This window comes from Erinaceus europaeus, chromosome 9 (genome assembly GCF_950295315.1).
Source record: "Erinaceus europaeus chromosome 9, mEriEur2.1, whole genome shotgun sequence".
NCBI classification, from domain to species: domain Eukaryota; kingdom Metazoa; phylum Chordata; class Mammalia; order Eulipotyphla; family Erinaceidae; genus Erinaceus; species Erinaceus europaeus.
In genome coordinates, this window is record NC_080170.1 from 93,405,182 (window position 1) to 93,423,039 (window position 17,858).

Consider the following 17,858-nt stretch of genomic DNA (forward strand, 5'->3'; position numbering starts at 1 on the left):
GTCCAGGAGGTGGCACAATGAATAAATCATTGGATGCTCAACCATGAGGTCCCAAGTTCGATCCTGGGCAGCACATGTACCAGAGTGATGTGTGGTTCTTTCCTCTTCTCTCATGAATAGATAAATAAATTCTTGGCCTGCAGCCGAACTGGCGCCCAGGCCAGGCAGGTGCAGGTACCGCTGAGGTGCGCGGAAGGCACGTATTCCTGGTGCAGCCGGTTGTTGGACGTCTCCCACACTCGCAAGTGACCGTCGGAAGACGCCAAAGCGAAGTAGGTCTGGCCCTGCGGGGAGAAGGCGCAGGGGACCCCCGCCGGAGACAGGGGGTCCGCGGGACCGCCGCTGCCCGCCGCCATTGCTGCTCTGGCTTCGCGGTAGCCACGTGTTCGCTCGTGCGCAGGCGCACGGGAGCGGGGCGGAGTCTAACTGTTCACTTTCAAGAAAGAGACCTGCATTAGATGGTATTTTGACTCTATTCTTTAGCAAACAAATGTCATTTGCCTCAAAGATTTTTTTTTTTTTTGCCTCAAAGATTTTTGAGGTTTTGTGAAAAGTCTCAATACCAAGGAACAAAAGAGGGTATCAGTTTAAATAGCTAACAGCATTCTCTGGTGCATAACTTTTGACTAACTAACCTCTAGATCTGTTAACCACAATGTGGTCCCAGTCATGCTGCATCTCTGTCTTTGCATGTGTCTCTGAACAGCATTCCATTACTAAGAGACCAGAGATTAAAAGGAGTGACCTGTTTAGGATTCTGGACTTCAGGATGTAACAAAAAGTGATTGCTACTTTGAGAATTACTAAAGAGAAGAGTCTTGTCAAAAAAAAAAAAAATCAAAATGCTTGATCCTTTCCTACAATGAAAAAGATTTAATTCTTGGGTTTGTTTCCCCAAAGTAAAAATAATTTTACAATAAATCATAGGGTCAAGAGTTACAAGGGAGTAAATGTAATTTCCCTTCTATGCTGCTTCATTTTCTTTTTCATCAAGTCCATGGTTGTTGCTGTATTTCTTGATGTCTAACCAAAATGCTAAGCTTTGTAATTTATAGTCCTTAGAGAATTACACAAAAGAATTCTGTAAGTTCAATTACCCCTTCACTGATAGCTTTGATAATACGTATCTAAGGAATTAGAGCTTCCATGTCCAAAGCATCTTGAGTCTGCAATTCCTGCAGCTGTCTTTGCCAATCTACTGTTTTCATCAACAACTGTTTATTTCCCTGTGAATAGTTCTATTTCAGGAATGCCCCCCACTGGGCAAATAGATGTTAGGTTATCTATGCTACTAGAAATTTAAGGATAGTATAAAACTCTCAAAACCAGTATTTCGGGAGTTGGGCGGTAGCACAGCGGGTTAAGTGAAGGTGGGGCAAAGTACAAGGACTGGCTCCCCACCTGCAGGGGAGTTGCTTCACAGGCAGTGAAGCAAGTCGTCTATCTTTCTCTCCTCCTCTCTGTCTTCCCTTCCTCTCTCCTTTTCTCTCTGTCCTATCTAACAACGACGACATCAATAATAACTACAACAGTAAAACAACAAGGGCAACAAAAAGGAATAAATATTAAAAAAAAAAACAGTATTCCACTGAAATACTGGATTGATGGATGCTTAAAACAATGATGAAACTTTAATTAGTGTTTTTCCATTTCTGGATCCCACTGGGCTCCAATGACTTTTGAAGTTGTTGTTTTTTTTTTTTAACTCACTCATGAGGGGCTAGAGAGATAACTAACTCAGTGGACAGGGCCACATGCAAGGCATTAGAGCACTGAAGGAATCTCCAGAGTTGAGTCTTCCTATTTTTAAAACATTTAATTTATTTATAAAATGGAAAATAGAAAGTATCAACAAAGCCATAGGGTAAGAGGGGTAAAATTGCACACATTTCCCACCACCAGAGTTCCATATCCCACCCCCTCCACTGGAAGTTTTCCTCTTCTTTATCTCTCTGGGAGTATGGACCCAGGATCATTATGGGGTACAGAAGGTGGGAGGTCTGGCTTCTGTAATTGCTTCTCTGCTGAACATGGGTGTGGGCAAGTTGATCTAACTGGTTTCTATCTTTCTTTCTGTCTATTGAAATGAAAGGACAGCTGTCAGTGTGAAATCACCTTGGCACCCACAAAAGTAAATAGATACATAGTCATGTTCAAATAGTATTTATGAAATAAATGTATTACTTTGAGATATTTTATTTCATTGGATAGAGACAGAGATAAATTGAAAGAGAAAAGAATAAGTAGAGACAGGGAGAGAGGAAGACACCTGCAGCACTACCTCATTACTAGTGAAGCTTTTCCCCTGCAGGTGGGGACTGGGAGCTTGAACTAAGGTCCTTGCACATGGTACTGTGTGCACTTAACTAGATACATCACTGACTGGTCTCACAAATGTACTCCTTATATACACAAATTCCCGGGTTTAGTGGCTTAAGTCAACAGTAAAATACAGTAGTTTTTATGTGTATAACATTTCTCAGTTTTCCACATAACAATTCAACCCCCACTAGGTCCTCCTCTGCCATTATGTTCCGGGGTCTGAATCTTCCCTGCCACCCCCACCCCCAGAGTCTTTTACTTTGATACAATACACCAACTCCAGTCCCAGTTCTGCTTATAGTACAAATTCCTAAATTTCATGGTTACAAAAGTTGACTCAAATAAAGCCAGGACTCCATTCTTACACTGCACTTCATTCCCTCAGGAGTGTGTTGTCAATTAAGTTAGCTTTCCAAGAGTGGTAAAAACTCATTAATATTATTAACTGTTTTTAACATACAGTAGTCTGAATTCCTTTGGGAAATGCTTTGTACAGTTTCTCATCCCTTCTCTACTACAAACACCTTTCATAGAGACACATCTTTCAATTTGTCTAGTTGAATAACAAATATTCCAACTGATGAAAAAATATGTTGGATAAGTTATTTGTTTACTGCTATCACTAAGTTTCTCCCTGGGGCTCGGTGCCTGCAGGATTCCATCATTCCTGGCAGCCCCCCCTTTTTTTAATGGAGTAGACATAAAGAGAGAGAGGAAGAGGAAGATACAAAGAGGAGAGATACTTGTAACACTGCTCCATCACTTGCTTGTGAAGCTTCCCCTCTGAAGGAGGGAACTAGAGCCTTGAACATGGGTCTTTTAGCATAGTAGTTCGTGCACTCTACCATGACACAATGATAGGTACAGTTTTGAGCTTTCCTAAATCACTTGTAACACAACATTTGGGTATACTTTCCTGTTAAGCAAAAATTATTTATCATTGAGCATAAAAATAGTGACTAGAATGAGATTAAATCTGAAAATAACTACAACATTGCTAATGACAACAGATGTTCATATAGCCCTTTGCATTACCCCTGGTTTATTGATAAAATGTAGCATAGAGAAAGTAAGGAATCTACAGAGTTGGCAATGCATTTTTAGGACAAATTCATCATTGGTGTTAGTAGGGTACATTTAAATAATGAAAACAACTTAAAATATACGTAGAAAAAAAAACACAACCTCAGGGGACAGGAGATGGCACACCTTGTTAAATTCACACACTCCAGTAAGCAGGGACCTGGGTTCAAGACCCTGGTCCCCATCTGCAGGCAGAAAGCTTCACAAATGGTGAACTGGAGGTGTCTCTCTGTCTCTCTCTATCTCCTTCTCCCTCTCAATTTCTTTCTATCACTATCCGATAAAAAATAGATTTTAAAAAGATTTAAAAAAGAGAAAAATATAACCTCCAGAGTTGTCTGATTAGTATTATTTTTCCACAGGAGATTGAAATCAGATTCTCATGTATCACAGATATGAGGCTTCTCTGTTGTAATTGATTAAGGGGCATCTCTAAGGCTCTCAAGGAGTGTAGGGCCCGCCACTTGTTGAGGGGACCACGCTTGGGGATGTATTTGACTCCACAGCTGTCTGGGACGAGGCGCTTTTCAGTCACCGTGTCTTCAAATTCATCTGCGTTAAACTTGGTGAAGCCCCTTTTCTTGGAGATGTGGATCTTCTGGCATCCAGGGAACTTGAACTTGGCCCTGCGCAGGGTCTCGATCACATGCTCTTTGTTCTACAGCTTGGTGTGGATGGACATGGTGACCTGGCCAATGTGGACTTTGGCCAAGGTGCCCTGGGGCTTCCCAAAAGCACTTTGCATCCCTGTCTGGAGCCTAGGGTTAGGGACAGCAGGAGGTCAGGCATAAAATGAATACAGAGCAGGAAGGGCTGTCTCCAGGGCCCCTTAGGGCAGCCTGTACAAACAACAGGCTGCTACACTACCCAGGAGGCTGCAAAGCACACTGGATACCATGGGGAAGGCAACACAGTTGGCTTAATTGGCTGCAGTGTTTTTTTTTTTTTGTTTTTTTTTTAGCCAGCGCACTGCTTAGCTCTGGCTTATGGTGGGACAGGGGATTGAATTTGGGACTTCAAAGCCTCAGGGATGAGTCTTTATTTATTTATTTATTTTTATTTATTTATTCCCTTTTGTTGCCCTTGTTGTTTTATTGTTGTAGTTATTATTGTTGTCATTGTTGTTGGATAGGACAGAGAGAAATGGAGAGAGGAGAGGGAAGACAGAGAGAGGGAGAGTAAGATAGACACCTGCAGACCTGTTTCACCGCTTGTGAAGTGACACCCCTGCAGGTGGGGAGCCAGGGCTTGAACCAGAATCCTTATGCGGGTCCTTGTGCTTAGCGCCACCTGCGCTTAACCCGCTGCGCTACAGCCCGACTCCCAGGGATGAGTCTTTCTGTATAACCATTATGTTATCTCCCCTGCCTGTTTGTAATGTGTTTTTTTTTAAATTTTTAAACATTTATTTATTTATTTATTCCTTTTTGTTGCCCTTGTTTTTATTGTTGTAGGTATTATTGTTGTCGTCATTGTTGGATAGGACAGAGAGAAATGGAGAGAGGAGGGGAAGACAGAGAGGGGGAGAGAAAGATAGACACCTGCAGACCTGCTTCACTGCTTGTGAAGCGAACCCTCTGCAAGTGGGGAACCAGGAGCTTGAAAGGGGATTCTTATGCTGGTGGTCCTTGCATGCTGGCCACCTGCACTTAACCCGCTGCACTGCCTGACTCCCTTACTTTTTAAATTTTATCAGTGACTTAATATTGATTTACAAAATTATAAGATAACAGGGGTATAATTCCATACCGTTCCCACCACCAGAGTTCTGTATCTCCATTCCCTCCACTGGAAGCTGTAGTACAGTCATGAATATGGGTTGGCTATTATTTCTATAACTGTCTGTCTATATTTTTATATATTTACCTGTTTTTTTTTTACCTTTGTCCCATCTTTTCTTCCTTTCTAAGTCACACCTACACCTATTGTTACTTTGGAATGTCCTTTTTTTCTTCTCTCTCTGGTGGAATTGGAGTTCAGAGCACTCTGTTTATCTTCCAGCTATCATTTCTCCCCCACTAGGAGTATGGACCAAAATTCTTTTTGGGGAGCAGAAAGTGGGAGTTCTGGCTTCTGTAACTGCTTCTCTGCAGGACATGGGCATTGACGGTCAATTTATACCCCCAGCCAGTTTGTATCTTTCCCTAGTTGAGTAGGGCTCTGGAAAGATGAAATTCCAGGAAACACTGGTGAGGTCCTCTGTCCAGGGAAATCAAGATGGAATCATGATAGCATCTGCAACTTGGTGACTGAAAGGCAGTAAGATATAAAGCAGGAATTCCTCTCCTGGGGATATACCCTAAGGAACCCAACACACCCATCTAAAAAGATCTGTGTACACATATGTTCTTAGCAGCACAATTTGTAATAGCCCAAACCTGGAAGCAACCCAGGTGTCCAACAACAGATGAGTGCTGAGCAAGTTGTGGTTTATATACACAATGGAATACCACTCAGCTATAAAATATGGTGACTTTACCGTTTTCTGCTGATCTTGGATGGACCTTGAAAAATTCATGTTGAGTGAAATAAGTCAGAAACAGAAGGATGAATATGGGATGATCTCACTCTCAGGCAGAAGTTGAAAAACAAGATCAGAAAAGAAAACACAAGTCGAACCTGAAATGGAATTGGAGTATTACACCAAAGTAAAAGACTCTGGGGTGGGTGGGTGGGTGGGGAGAATACAGGTCCATGAAAAATGATGAATGAAATAGTGGGGGTTGTATTGTTAAATGGGAATCTGGGGAATGTTATGCATGTAAAAAAAAAAAAAAGAAGTAGAAACGCAAAGCAGAAATTGACTGAGTTTGGAGTATGGCACCAAAGTAAGAAAGCAGAAGTACACTAGAGTTTGCAGTGAGTACCTCCCTAATACTTCCTCTCCACTTTTCCAAGCTTTGGGTCCATGATTGCTCAACAATTTGTTTGGCTTTGTATGTTAACTCTCTTTTCAGTCACCAGGTTCCAGGTGTCATCAGGATGCCGGCCAGATTTCCCTGGATTGAAGACCCCACCAATATGTCCTGGAGCTCAGCTTCCCCAGAGACCCACCCTACTAGGGAAAGAGAGAGGCAGACTGGGAGTATGGACCGACCAGTCAACGCCCATGTTCAGCAGGGAAGCAATTACAGAAGCCAGACCTTCTACCTTCTGCAACCCACAATGACCCTGGGTCCATGCTCCCAGAGGGATAGAGAATGGGAAAGCTATCGGGAGAGGGGTGGGATATGGAGATTGGGCGGTGGGAATTGTACCCCTCCTACCCTATGGTTTTGTTAATTAATCCTTTCTTAACTAAAAAAATAAAAAAATAAAAAAATAAAAAAAAAAGAAAACACAAGTAGAACCTGAACTGGAATTGGCATATTGCACCAAAGTAAAAGACTCTGGGGTGGATTGGGGGGCGGGGGGGGAGGAGGCGGAGAGAATACAGGTCCAAGAAGGATGACAGAGGACCTAGTGGGGGTTGTATTGTTATATGGAAAACTGGGAAATGTTATGCATGTGCAAACTATTGTATTTTCTGTCAAATGTAAAAATATTAATTCCCCAATAAAGAAATTTTAAAAATCAATTCAAGGGAGCCAGGTGATGGTGCACCTGGTTGAGTGCACATTATAATGCGCAAGGACCCAGGTTCGAGCCCCCAGTCCCCACCTACAGGGGGAAAGCTTCACAAGTGGTGAAGCAGTGCTATAGGTGTTTCTCTGTCTCCCACCCTCTCTATCCCTTCCTTCCCTCTTGATTCCTGTCTCTAATAAATAAATAATGATAATAAAAAATTAAAAAGAAAAATCAATTAAATGGAAAAAAAAGATATAAAGCAGGACAAAACGATTAATGAATAGGAACCAAAAACTAGGAATAGAGCAGATGACAATAGGAATTTTAGGATGGAAAGAAGTGAAGAAATCTATTTTAGATATGTTCTTAGGGTCCTATAACTTTCATAGATTTTGTTTGAGTTCGGTAGCTAATATGTTGTTAAACAAAAATATTATCTGAGAAGATGGTGTCAGAGTTGAGGATAGGGCTAGAAAATTGGATTGGGGGGGCCGGGTGGTAGCACAGTGGGTTAAACGCACATGTTGCAAAGCACAAGGACCCACATAAGGCACCCTACCTGCAGAAGGGTTGCTTCAGGGAAGTGAAGCAGGTCTGCAGGTGTCTAACTTTCTCCCTCTCTGTCTTCCCCTCCTCTCTCGATTTCTCTCTGTCCTGTCCAACAACAACAGCAATGTCAACAATAACAATAACACAAAAACTAAGGCAACAACAAGGGCAACAAAATAAGAAAAATGGCCTCCAGGAGCAGTGGATTGGTAGTGCAGGTATAGAACCTCAGTGAAAACCCTGGAGGCAAGAAAAAAAAAAAAACTACATTGGATTAGGGCAGAGAGTTCCCAGTTTTGAAGAAAATATATTAATAAAATTAACTGTTTATGGGGATGGGTGGTGATGCCCCTAGTTAATTGCAAATATTACCATGCACAAGGACCCAGGTTCAAGCTCCTAGTCCCTACATTCAGGGGAAGCTTCATGAGTGGTGGAGCAGTGCTGCAGGTTTTCCTCTCTTTCTCTCCCTCTCTCTCTCTCCTCTTCTTCCTCCTCTACCCTCAAAATTTCTTTCTGTTCTATGAAATAAAATAAAGTTTAAAAATAAGTCTAAAAAATTAACTGTTTACCCCATCCACCTTACCCAGGGCCCATTTAGCACAGGAGCCTGTATAACCTCTGAGTCCCTGTTGATCTGAGCTCTCAGTTCATGGTCACAGCTGGGAACATGCTAAGCTGCATTTATTTCCTGCCGGACCAGTCTTCTTCAAGGGCTGAGTAGGATGACTCTTCTTTCTTCTATTTTTGCTACTTTATAGGAAAGACAAGTTCCCTTTCAGATCTTTTTTTTTTTTAAGTATTTATTTATTGAGATAGGTAATAGATAGAAATTGGGATCTCATGCCTGTAAGTTCAGAGTGCTAAATATCTTGGGCTCCATTTTCAAGCATTATGTTGAATTTGAGGCAAGTGACTGCTTATTGTAAGTTTTTCTTTCTTTTTTTTTAATTTTTATTTATAAAAAGGAAACACTGACAAAAACCATAGGATAAGACGGGAACTCCACATAGTTCCCACCATCAAAACTTTGTATCCCATCCCCTCCCCATACAGCCTCCCTATTCTTTATCCCTCTGGGAGTATGGACCAGGGTTATTATGAAGTCCAGAAGGTGGATGGTCTGGCTTCTGTAATTGTTTCCCTGCTGAACATGGGCGTTGGCAGGTGGATCCATACTCCCAGTCTGTCTCTCTCTTTTCCTAGTGGGGCAGGGCTTTGGGGAAGAGGAGCCCCAGGACACATTGATGGGGTCATATGCCCAAAGGAGTCCAGTTGGCATCATGGTAACATCTGGAATCTGGTGGTTGAAAAAAAGAGTTAACATATAGAGCCAAACAAATTGTTGACTAATAATGAACATAAAGCCTGGAATATTGCAGATGACGATTTGGGGGGGGGGTTTCAGTTTTGTAGATAGTAGGCCTATTTTAGTTATATTGCAAAGGGCCCATGACTATACTAGTTTTTTTTTTTTTTTTTTCTGAGCCTGAGATCTTATATGCAGGTAGACCCAAGTTATTGTCTGGGGAGATGATGTCATGGCTGGAAAAAGGGCTAGGAAGCAGGATCAGGAAAGAGTAGCTCCCAAATATGGAAAAGATGTATAAATATTGTTGACTGCAAACCCCATAAATTTGATCTGATCTGGGGCTATTATTTAGCTTAGGAGCCTATGTAACCTTTGCATCCCTGTAGGTCTGAGCTAGCTTTCTGTAGTCATGAGTAGGAACATTCCAAGCTGCCTCAATTTCAGGACCCATCATCCTCAGGTGTAGCATAGAGTATGTTGTCCAGCCTCCCTTTGGAGGATTGTTATTCCAAGTTGAGGGGAAGGTCCTATGGGGGCCCACAAAAGGGTCCATTATGTTGTTCCTGATGGAGATGACCAATGACAATAGAGAGAGGGGTTTATTTGAGGTCTAGGCCCATCATGTCTGTTTGGGAATCTCAGGACTCCCCGACTAGGGCCCCAGCTGATGGGGTGGCCTGATAGTGACTAAAGAGTCATCATTAAACTATGCCAGTCTCTTGCCCATATTCAGCTTTTGCAATCCTTACTTTGATAAGGTTAACTTTGGAATGACTAAGGGAAGTGTAATAAGAAGTAGATGAAGAGGGTATCTAAGTCTAAGTAGGAACTATTTTATCGGGCACTTTATGGGGTGTTTTCAGGTCTTTCTACTTGCTTGCTGCATATATTGACTCACTGCAGACTTGCACATTTTTGCTTTCAAGTATATATTTTGCCCTATCTCATGGGACCTGGTCTATATCTAGGTTTTGGGCCATTGTTAGGAAGTGAGCCACCCAAAATGGAATTAAGGAGTCCTATGAACTAGGAAAGGTCTCACCAGAGTAATGAGGCTGAAGGATTGACATTCCACAACTTATGTCTCTGGACTCAGTCTGAAGTGAAGCATGCCGAAGTGGCACACATTGCATTGATTAGGTTGGGATAAGCAGATGCAGTATCATTTGATATGAATTGAGAGAAGCATGCAGGAAAGTGAGCCCCATCCTAGAGGTTCAAGGACTGGGGAAAATATAAGCTTTATAGAGTTTTTCAAAGGGTTGTGCATTATCAGATAACACATTCACCAAAGAATATCTCTGATAGGAGAAAGGTTTTTTTTGGTCTTTTTTGCTTTTTTGATTAGTGATTTAATATTGATTTACAAAATTATGAGATAACAGAGGTATAATTTCCCACCTTTCCCACCACCAAAGTTCGGTGTGCCCATTGCCTCCACTGGAAACTGCATTAGTTCTCCCAAGATCACAGATATGGGTTGGCTATTATTTCTATATCTACTACTATCTATTGATCTACCCATTTTTTCTTTCTTTTCTTTTTTAAAATAATTTATTTATTCATGAGAAAGATAGGAGAGAGAGAAAGAACCAGACATCACTCTGTTATATATGCTGCCAGGGATTGAACTCAGGACCTCCTGGTTGAGAATCCAGTGCTTTATCTACTGCACCACCTCCCGGACCACCCTACCCATTTTTACAATCATCTTGCTTTCTCTTCCTTCTTAAGTCACACTTACTACTTCTGAGTGTCCTTCTCCCCCTTGTATCTCCAGGTTCTGATGGAACTGGAGTTTAGACCCTTCGGGTCATCTTCCCCTAATACTTACCCCTCTGGGAGTTATGGACCGAAATTCCTTAAGGGGTGAAGAAAGTAGGAGAAATTTTAAGAATGGGCCATGAATTTTAAGAATGGCAGAACATAGATAGCTAGTACTAGATACAGGTACAAATTTACTGTACAGTTTTTCTTTTTTAGATTTTTAGAAATGTTTATTCCCTTTTGTTGCCCTTGTTATTTTATTATTTTTGGACAAAACAGAGAAAAATGGAGAGAAAAGGGGAAGACAGAGAGGGGGAAAGAAAGACAGACACCTGCAGACCTGCTTCTCCTGCAGGTGGGGAGCTGGGAGCTCAAACCAGGATCCTTACGTGGATCCTTGTACTTTGCGCCACCTGCTATTAACCTGCTGCGCTACCACCCAACTCCCTTAGTATACAGTTTTATGATTAAATACTCATAAACTCTTCACATAGCATAGCCACAGAACGTAAATAGTTTTTGAATGAGCAGGACTGTGAATATGATGCACAAAGAACAGGGATACAAGAAAAGAGCTCCATTAACCTCAGAATGGACTCATGAAAGAATTAATCATCAGTGATAAATGCTCGTGGTTTCAAAATGCTGAATGTGTTGTACTATTCTGAGCAAATTTCATCTATCACTGTTGACCTATAATAGCTATCCATCTATTATGCTGACTGGTAAGACTTGCACCCAACAAGGTCAGTTTTATGACTTGCTGGTTCCAAATTACTACAGTGGCTATCACACTGTCACTGCCGCCAAGCATCTTTTTACTTCACCATAGTAGGTGAAACACAGACATGCTCTTCACCTCTCCATTCAAAAGTTGAAGGATGAAGTAAAGTGATGTGGTTCTTCTTTTCTTGGTTTGTTAGTCAAATTTAACTGAGTGGTGAGTACCAATTTTGTAAAAACACTCTGTTAGGTCCCTTGGGGAAATGAAAAGATGACTAAGACTTAGTTCTCATCTTTGCAATACTCACATTCCAGCTGTCTTGGTAATAGAAAACTTTTTGATATACTAGCTATGAGCAACTGGCCAAGTTTTATTTGCCTTTTTGTTTCCCTATCTAAACAAACTGACTGCCAAACAGTAGGTTACCAAAACATGCACTGAAGAATTGTAATTAAAGGATGAAATTAAGCAACAGTTTTAGGCAACAAAAGGGAAAATAAATAAAATAAAATAAAAATTAGGGGCAAGGGTAGATAGTACAATAGTTATGCAAAGATACTCTCTTGCCTAAGGCTCCAAAGTCTCAGTTTCAGTCCCCTGCACCACCATAAACCAGAGCCGAGCAGTGCTCTCGTAAAAATAAATACATACATAAATAAATATACAAATAAATATAAATAAAAAGTAAAATAAAAATTTGTACAAAAGAACAAAGTCAGAATTCTCAGAAACGTTTGCCTCTTTGTGAAAGAATGGAGAGAATGATTTTTTAAATTTTAATTATTTTATTTATTGGATAGAGACAGAGAAATCTTGAGGGAAAGGGAGATAGGGAGGAAGAGAGGGACAGCCCTCTTCACAACTTGTGAAGACTGCCCCCTGCAGGTGGTGACTGGGAGTTTGAACCTGGATCCTTGAGCATTGTAACTTGTGCACTCATCCAGGTGTACCACCTCCTGGCCTGGAGAGAATGATTTTTTTTTTTTTAAAGCATAATACTGCTCAGCTTTAGTTTATGGTAGTGCTGGGGACTGAACCTGTGATCTCAGAATCTCATATACGAGTCTTTTTTTTTTTTTTGCTTGATAATTATGCTATGTCCCAAGCACTGATTAGTATTTTCTAAATCTTTTTATTTCATTTATTTACTATTGGATAGAGTCAGAGAGAAATAGAAAGAGAAGGGGAGATAGAAATGGAAGAAGAGAGATACTTGCTACCCTGCTTCACCGCTTATGCAGCTTTCCTCCTGTAGGTGTGGATCAGGGGCTTGAGTCCAGGTCCTTGAGCACTGTAATGTGTGTGCTTAACCGGGTGTGCCACTGCCTGCCTGGTCCCCTGATTAATTTTTTTTTTATAATAAACAGCATAGGAAAAGTGGGTGTGTTTCATGGGGAGATGAGAGCTGGTACCCATGTGTTTACTATAAACCATTACATCCCCAATAAAATAAAAATAGTAATCATTAATTCCCCAATAAAATAATAATAATAAAGAAATAATTGGTGAGAAAATATACTTTTAAAAATACATTAGACAGAAGAGAGTTTACACATTGTCCTTTAATCTATACTTCAATCTTTTCTTTAAAATTTTTTAATAGTTATTTATTTTCCCTTTTGTTGCCCTTTTTTTTTTTTAAAGTAAAATGAACTTAATAGACATTATTCTACAGTCCAAGTAATCGTGACACTAACCCCTTTATTTAAAAGCACTTAGCATTTACTCTGTGGCACTAGTTTGAAACTTTCAAATTTAATTTTTTTTTTGGTTTAAAAAAAAAGGTCAGTTATTTTTATTTATTTATTTTGGTACTCACCAAATAGAAAATAACAGATTAAAAATTCTCTTGAGATTGAATAATTGATGATATGAATGACGAAACTTCTCTTATTCCAAAGGGGTAATTCTATAGTTTTAGAATGCCCTTTAATAAATGTAATAGAATTCAAGTAATTCGAAACTTGAATACCTTGCCTCAGTAGGATCATATTTTCAGTACTGATGACTTGGTGGTCACACTGTGGGAAGATGTTTGTTACAGCATTTACAGGACAACAGGTGGAACTAAAAGGTCCACAACCTCTTTGGTTCTTCACTTCTAATGTGTGTCTTTTTTTTTTTTTTAATTATTTATTTATTTATTTATTTATTTAAAAATAATTTATTTCTTTATTGGGGAATTAATGTTTTACATTCAACAGTAAACACAATAGTTTGTACATGCATAACATTCCCCAGTTTCCCATTTAACAATACAACCCCCACTATGTCATTCATCATCTTTCATGAACCTGTATTCTCCCCACCCAGCCACCCACCCCAGAGTCTTTTACTTCGGTGTAATACTCCAATTCCAGTTCAGGTTCGACTTGTGTTTTCTTTTTTTTTTTTATTTTTTATTTATTTATTTTTTATTATTATTATTTTTTATTTAAGAAAGGATTAATTAACAAAACCATAGGGTAGGAGGGGTACAACTCCACACAATTCCCACCACCCAATCTCCATATCCCACCCCCTCCCCCGATAGCTTTCCCATTCTCTATCCCTCTGGGAGCATGGACCCAGGGTCATTGAGGGTTGCAGAAGGTAGAAGGTCTGGCTTCTGTAATTGCTTCCTCGCTGAACATGGGCATTGACTGGTTGGTCCATACTCCCAGTCTGCCTCTCTCTTTCCCTAGTAGGATGGGTCTCTGGGGAAGCTGAGCTCCAGGACACATTGGTGGTGTCTTCAATCCAGGGAAGTCTGGCCGGCATCCTGATGACACCTGGAACCTGGTGACTAAAAAGAGAGTTAACATACAAAGCCAAACAAATTGTTGAGCAATCATGGACCCAAAGCTTGGAAAAGTGGAGAGGAAGTATTAGGGAGGTACTCACTGCAAACTCTAGTATACTTCTGCTTTCTTACTTTGGTGCCATACTCCAAACTCAGTCAATTTCTGCTTTGCGTTTCTACTTCTTTTTTTTTTTTTACATGCATAACATTCCCCAGATTCCCATTTAGCAATACAACCCCCACTATTTCATTCATCATTTTTCGTGGACCTGTATTCTCCCCATCCACCCACCCACCCCAGAGTCTTTTACTTTGGTGTAATACTCCAATTCCATTTCAGGTTCGACTTGTGTTTTCTTTTCTAATCTTGTTTCTCAACTTCGGCCTGAGAGTGAGATCATCCCATATTCATCCTTCAGTTTCTGACTTATTTCACTCAACATGATTTTTTCAAGGTCCATCCAAGATCGGCTGAAAACGGTGAATTCACCATTTTTTATAGCTGAGTAGTATTCCATTGTGTATATATACCACAACTTGCTCAGCCACTCATCTGTTGTTGGACACCTGGGTTGCTTCCAGGTTTTGGCTATTACAAATTGTGCTGCCAAGAACATATGTGTACACAGATCTTTTTGGATGGATGTGTTGGGTTCCTTAGGATATATCCCCAGGAGGGGAATTGCAGGGTCATAGGGTAGGTCCATTTCTAGCCTTCTGAGAGTTCTCCAGACTGTTCTTCACAGAGGTTGGACCAATTTGCATTCCCACCAGCAGTGCAGGAGGGTTCCTTTGACCCCACACCCTCTCCAGCATTTGCTGCTGTTACCTTTTCTGATGTATGACATTCTCACAGGAGTGAAGTGATATCTCATTGTTGTCTTGATTTGCATTTCTCTGACAATCAGAGACTTGGAGCATTTTTTCATGTGTTTCTTGGCCTTTTGGATCTCTTCTGTGGTGAATATTCTGTCCAAGTCCTCCCCCCATTTTTGGATGGGGTTATTTGTTGTCTTGTTGTTGAGTCTGGCAAGCTCTTTATATATGTTGGTTATTAAACTCTTGTCTGATGTATGGCATGTAAAGATCTTCTCCCATTCTGTGAGGGGTCTCTTGATTTGGGTAGTGGTTTCTTTTGCTGTGAAGAAGCTTTTTAATTTGATGTAGTCCCATAGGTTTATACTTGCCTTAGTTTTCCTTATAATTGGATTCTTTTCATTGAAAATGTCTTTAAAATTTATGCAGAAAAAAGTTCTGCCAATATTTTCCTCTAAGTATCTGATAGTTTCTGGTCTAACATCCAAGTCCTTGATCCACTTGAAATTTACTTTTGTATTTGGTGAAATACAGTGATTCAGTTTCATTCTTCTGCATGTTTCAACCCAATGTTTCCAACACCATTTGTTGAAGAGACTCTGCTTTCCCCATGTAATAGTCTGGGCCCCTTTGTCAAAGATTAGATGTCCATACATGTGGGGCCTCATTTCTGGGCTTTCAATTCTATTCCACTGGTCAGTGTGTCTGTTCATGTTCCAGTACCAAGCAGTTTTGATGACAATGGCCCTATAATACAGTTTGAGATCTGGGAGTGTGATGCCTCTGGTTCTGTTCTTTTTTTCTCAAGATTGTTTTGGCAATTCTAGGTCTTTTCTGGTTCCAGATAAACATTTGTAGCATTTTTTTCTATTCTCCTAAAAAATGTGCTTGGGATCTTGATGGGGATAGCATTAAATTTGTAGATGGCTCTGGGTAATATATTCATTTTGATGATGTTAATTCTTCCAACCCATGAACATGGAATATCTTTCCACTTCTTTGTGTCTTTTTCAGTTTCTTTGAGTAGTGACTCATAATTTTCAGTATACAAGTCTTTCACTTCTTTGGTTAGGTTTACTCCTAGATATTTTATAGTTTTTGTTGCTATATAAAAAGGAACTGATTTCTGGATTTCAATTTCTTGTAGCTTAGTGCTTGCATAGAGGAATGCCACTGACTTTTGAATGTTAATTTTATAGCCTGACACATTACTGTATTGCCTGATGATTTCCAAAAGCTTCTTGCTGGATTCCTTAGGTTTTTCCATGTATACTATCATGTCATCTGCAAATAAGGAGAGTTTGACTTCTTCTCTTCCAATCTGTATGCCTTTAATTCCTTGCTCCTGCCTGATTGCTATGGCAAGAACTTCCAACACTATGTTGAATAGTAATGGTGATAGTGGGCATCCCTGTCTAGTACCTGATCTGAGGGGAAATGCTTCCAGTTTTTCACCATTGAGTATGATGGTGGCTGTAGGTTTGCTATATATAGACTCCACTATCTTCAGGAATTTTCCATCTATTCCCATTTTTTTTTTATTTAAGAAAGGATTAATTAACAAAACCATAGGGTAGGAGGGGTACAACTCGACACAATTCCCACCGCCCAATCTCCATATCCCACCCCCTCCCCTGATAGCTTTCCTATTCTCTATCCCTCTGGGAGCATGGACCCAGGGTCATTGAGGGTTGCAGAAGGTGGAAGGTCTGGCTTCTGTAATTGCTTCCCCGCTGAACATGGGCGTTGACTGGTCGGTCCATACTCCCAGTCTGCCTCTCTCTTTCCCTAGTAGGGTGGGGCTCTGGGGAAGCTGAACTCCAGGACACATTGGTGGGTTCTTCAATCCAGGGAAGTCTGGCCGGCATCCTGAAGGCACCTGGAACCTGGTGACTGAAAAGAGAGTTAACATACAAAGCCAAACAAATTGTTGAGCAATCCTGGACCCAAAACTTGGAAAAATGGAGAGGAAGTATTAGGGAGGTACTCACTGCAAACTCTAGTGTACTTCTGCTTTCTTTTTTTTTTTTCTTTTTTTTTTTCTTAGGGGACCAGGAGCTGGAGCCCCAGTCTTTGAGCATGACAATGTGTGTCCTCTGCCAGGTATGCCACTTCCTGGTTGCCTTTTTTTTTTTTTTTTTCTCTTTTTCTCTTTTTTATTTTTTATTTTTTATTTAAGAAAGGATTAATTAACAAAACCATAGGGTAGGAGGGGTACAACTCCATACAATTCCCACCGCCCAATCTCCATATCCCACCCCCTCCCCCGATAGCTTTCCCATTCTCTATCCCTCTGGGAGCATGGACCCAGGGTCATTGTGGGATGCAGAAGGTAGAAGGTCTGGCTTCTGTAATTGCTTCCTCGCTGAACATGGGCGTTGACTGGTCGGTCCATACTCCCAGTCTGCCTCTCTCTTTCCCTAGTAAGATGGGTCTCTGGGGAAGCTGAGCTCCAGGACACATTGGTGGTGTCTTCAATCCAGGGAAGTCTGGCCGGCATCCTGATGACACCTGGAACCTGGTGACTGAAAAGAGAGTTAACATACAAAGCCAAACAAATTGTTGTGCAATCATGGACCCAAAGCTTGGAAAAGTGGAAAGGTAGTATTAGGGAGGTACTCACTGCAAACTCTAGTATACTTCTGCTTTCTTACTTTGGTGCCATACTCCAAACTCAGTCAATTTCTGCTTTGCGTTTCTACTTCTTTTTTTTTTTATATATATGCATAACATTCCCCAGATTCCCATTTAACAATACAACCCCCACTATTTCATTCATCATTTTTCATGGACCTGTATTCTCCCCACCCACCCACCCACCCCAGAGTCTTTTACTTTGGTGTAATACTCCAATTCCATTTCAGGTTCGACTTGTGTTTTCTTTTCTAATCTTGTTTTTCAATTTCGGCCTGAGAGTGAGATCATCCCATATTCAT

At 40.7% G+C, this 17,858-nt stretch overlaps 2 pseudogenes; both read right to left on the reverse strand.

The window, feature by feature from the left end:
- Positions 1-964: 964 nt before the first annotated feature.
- Positions 965-17,858, reverse strand: part of LOC132540315 (large ribosomal subunit protein uL16-like) — a 72,699-nt pseudogene continuing 55,805 nt past the window's right edge.
- Positions 4,217-4,338, reverse strand: LOC132540604 (small nucleolar RNA SNORA70; annotated as a pseudogene).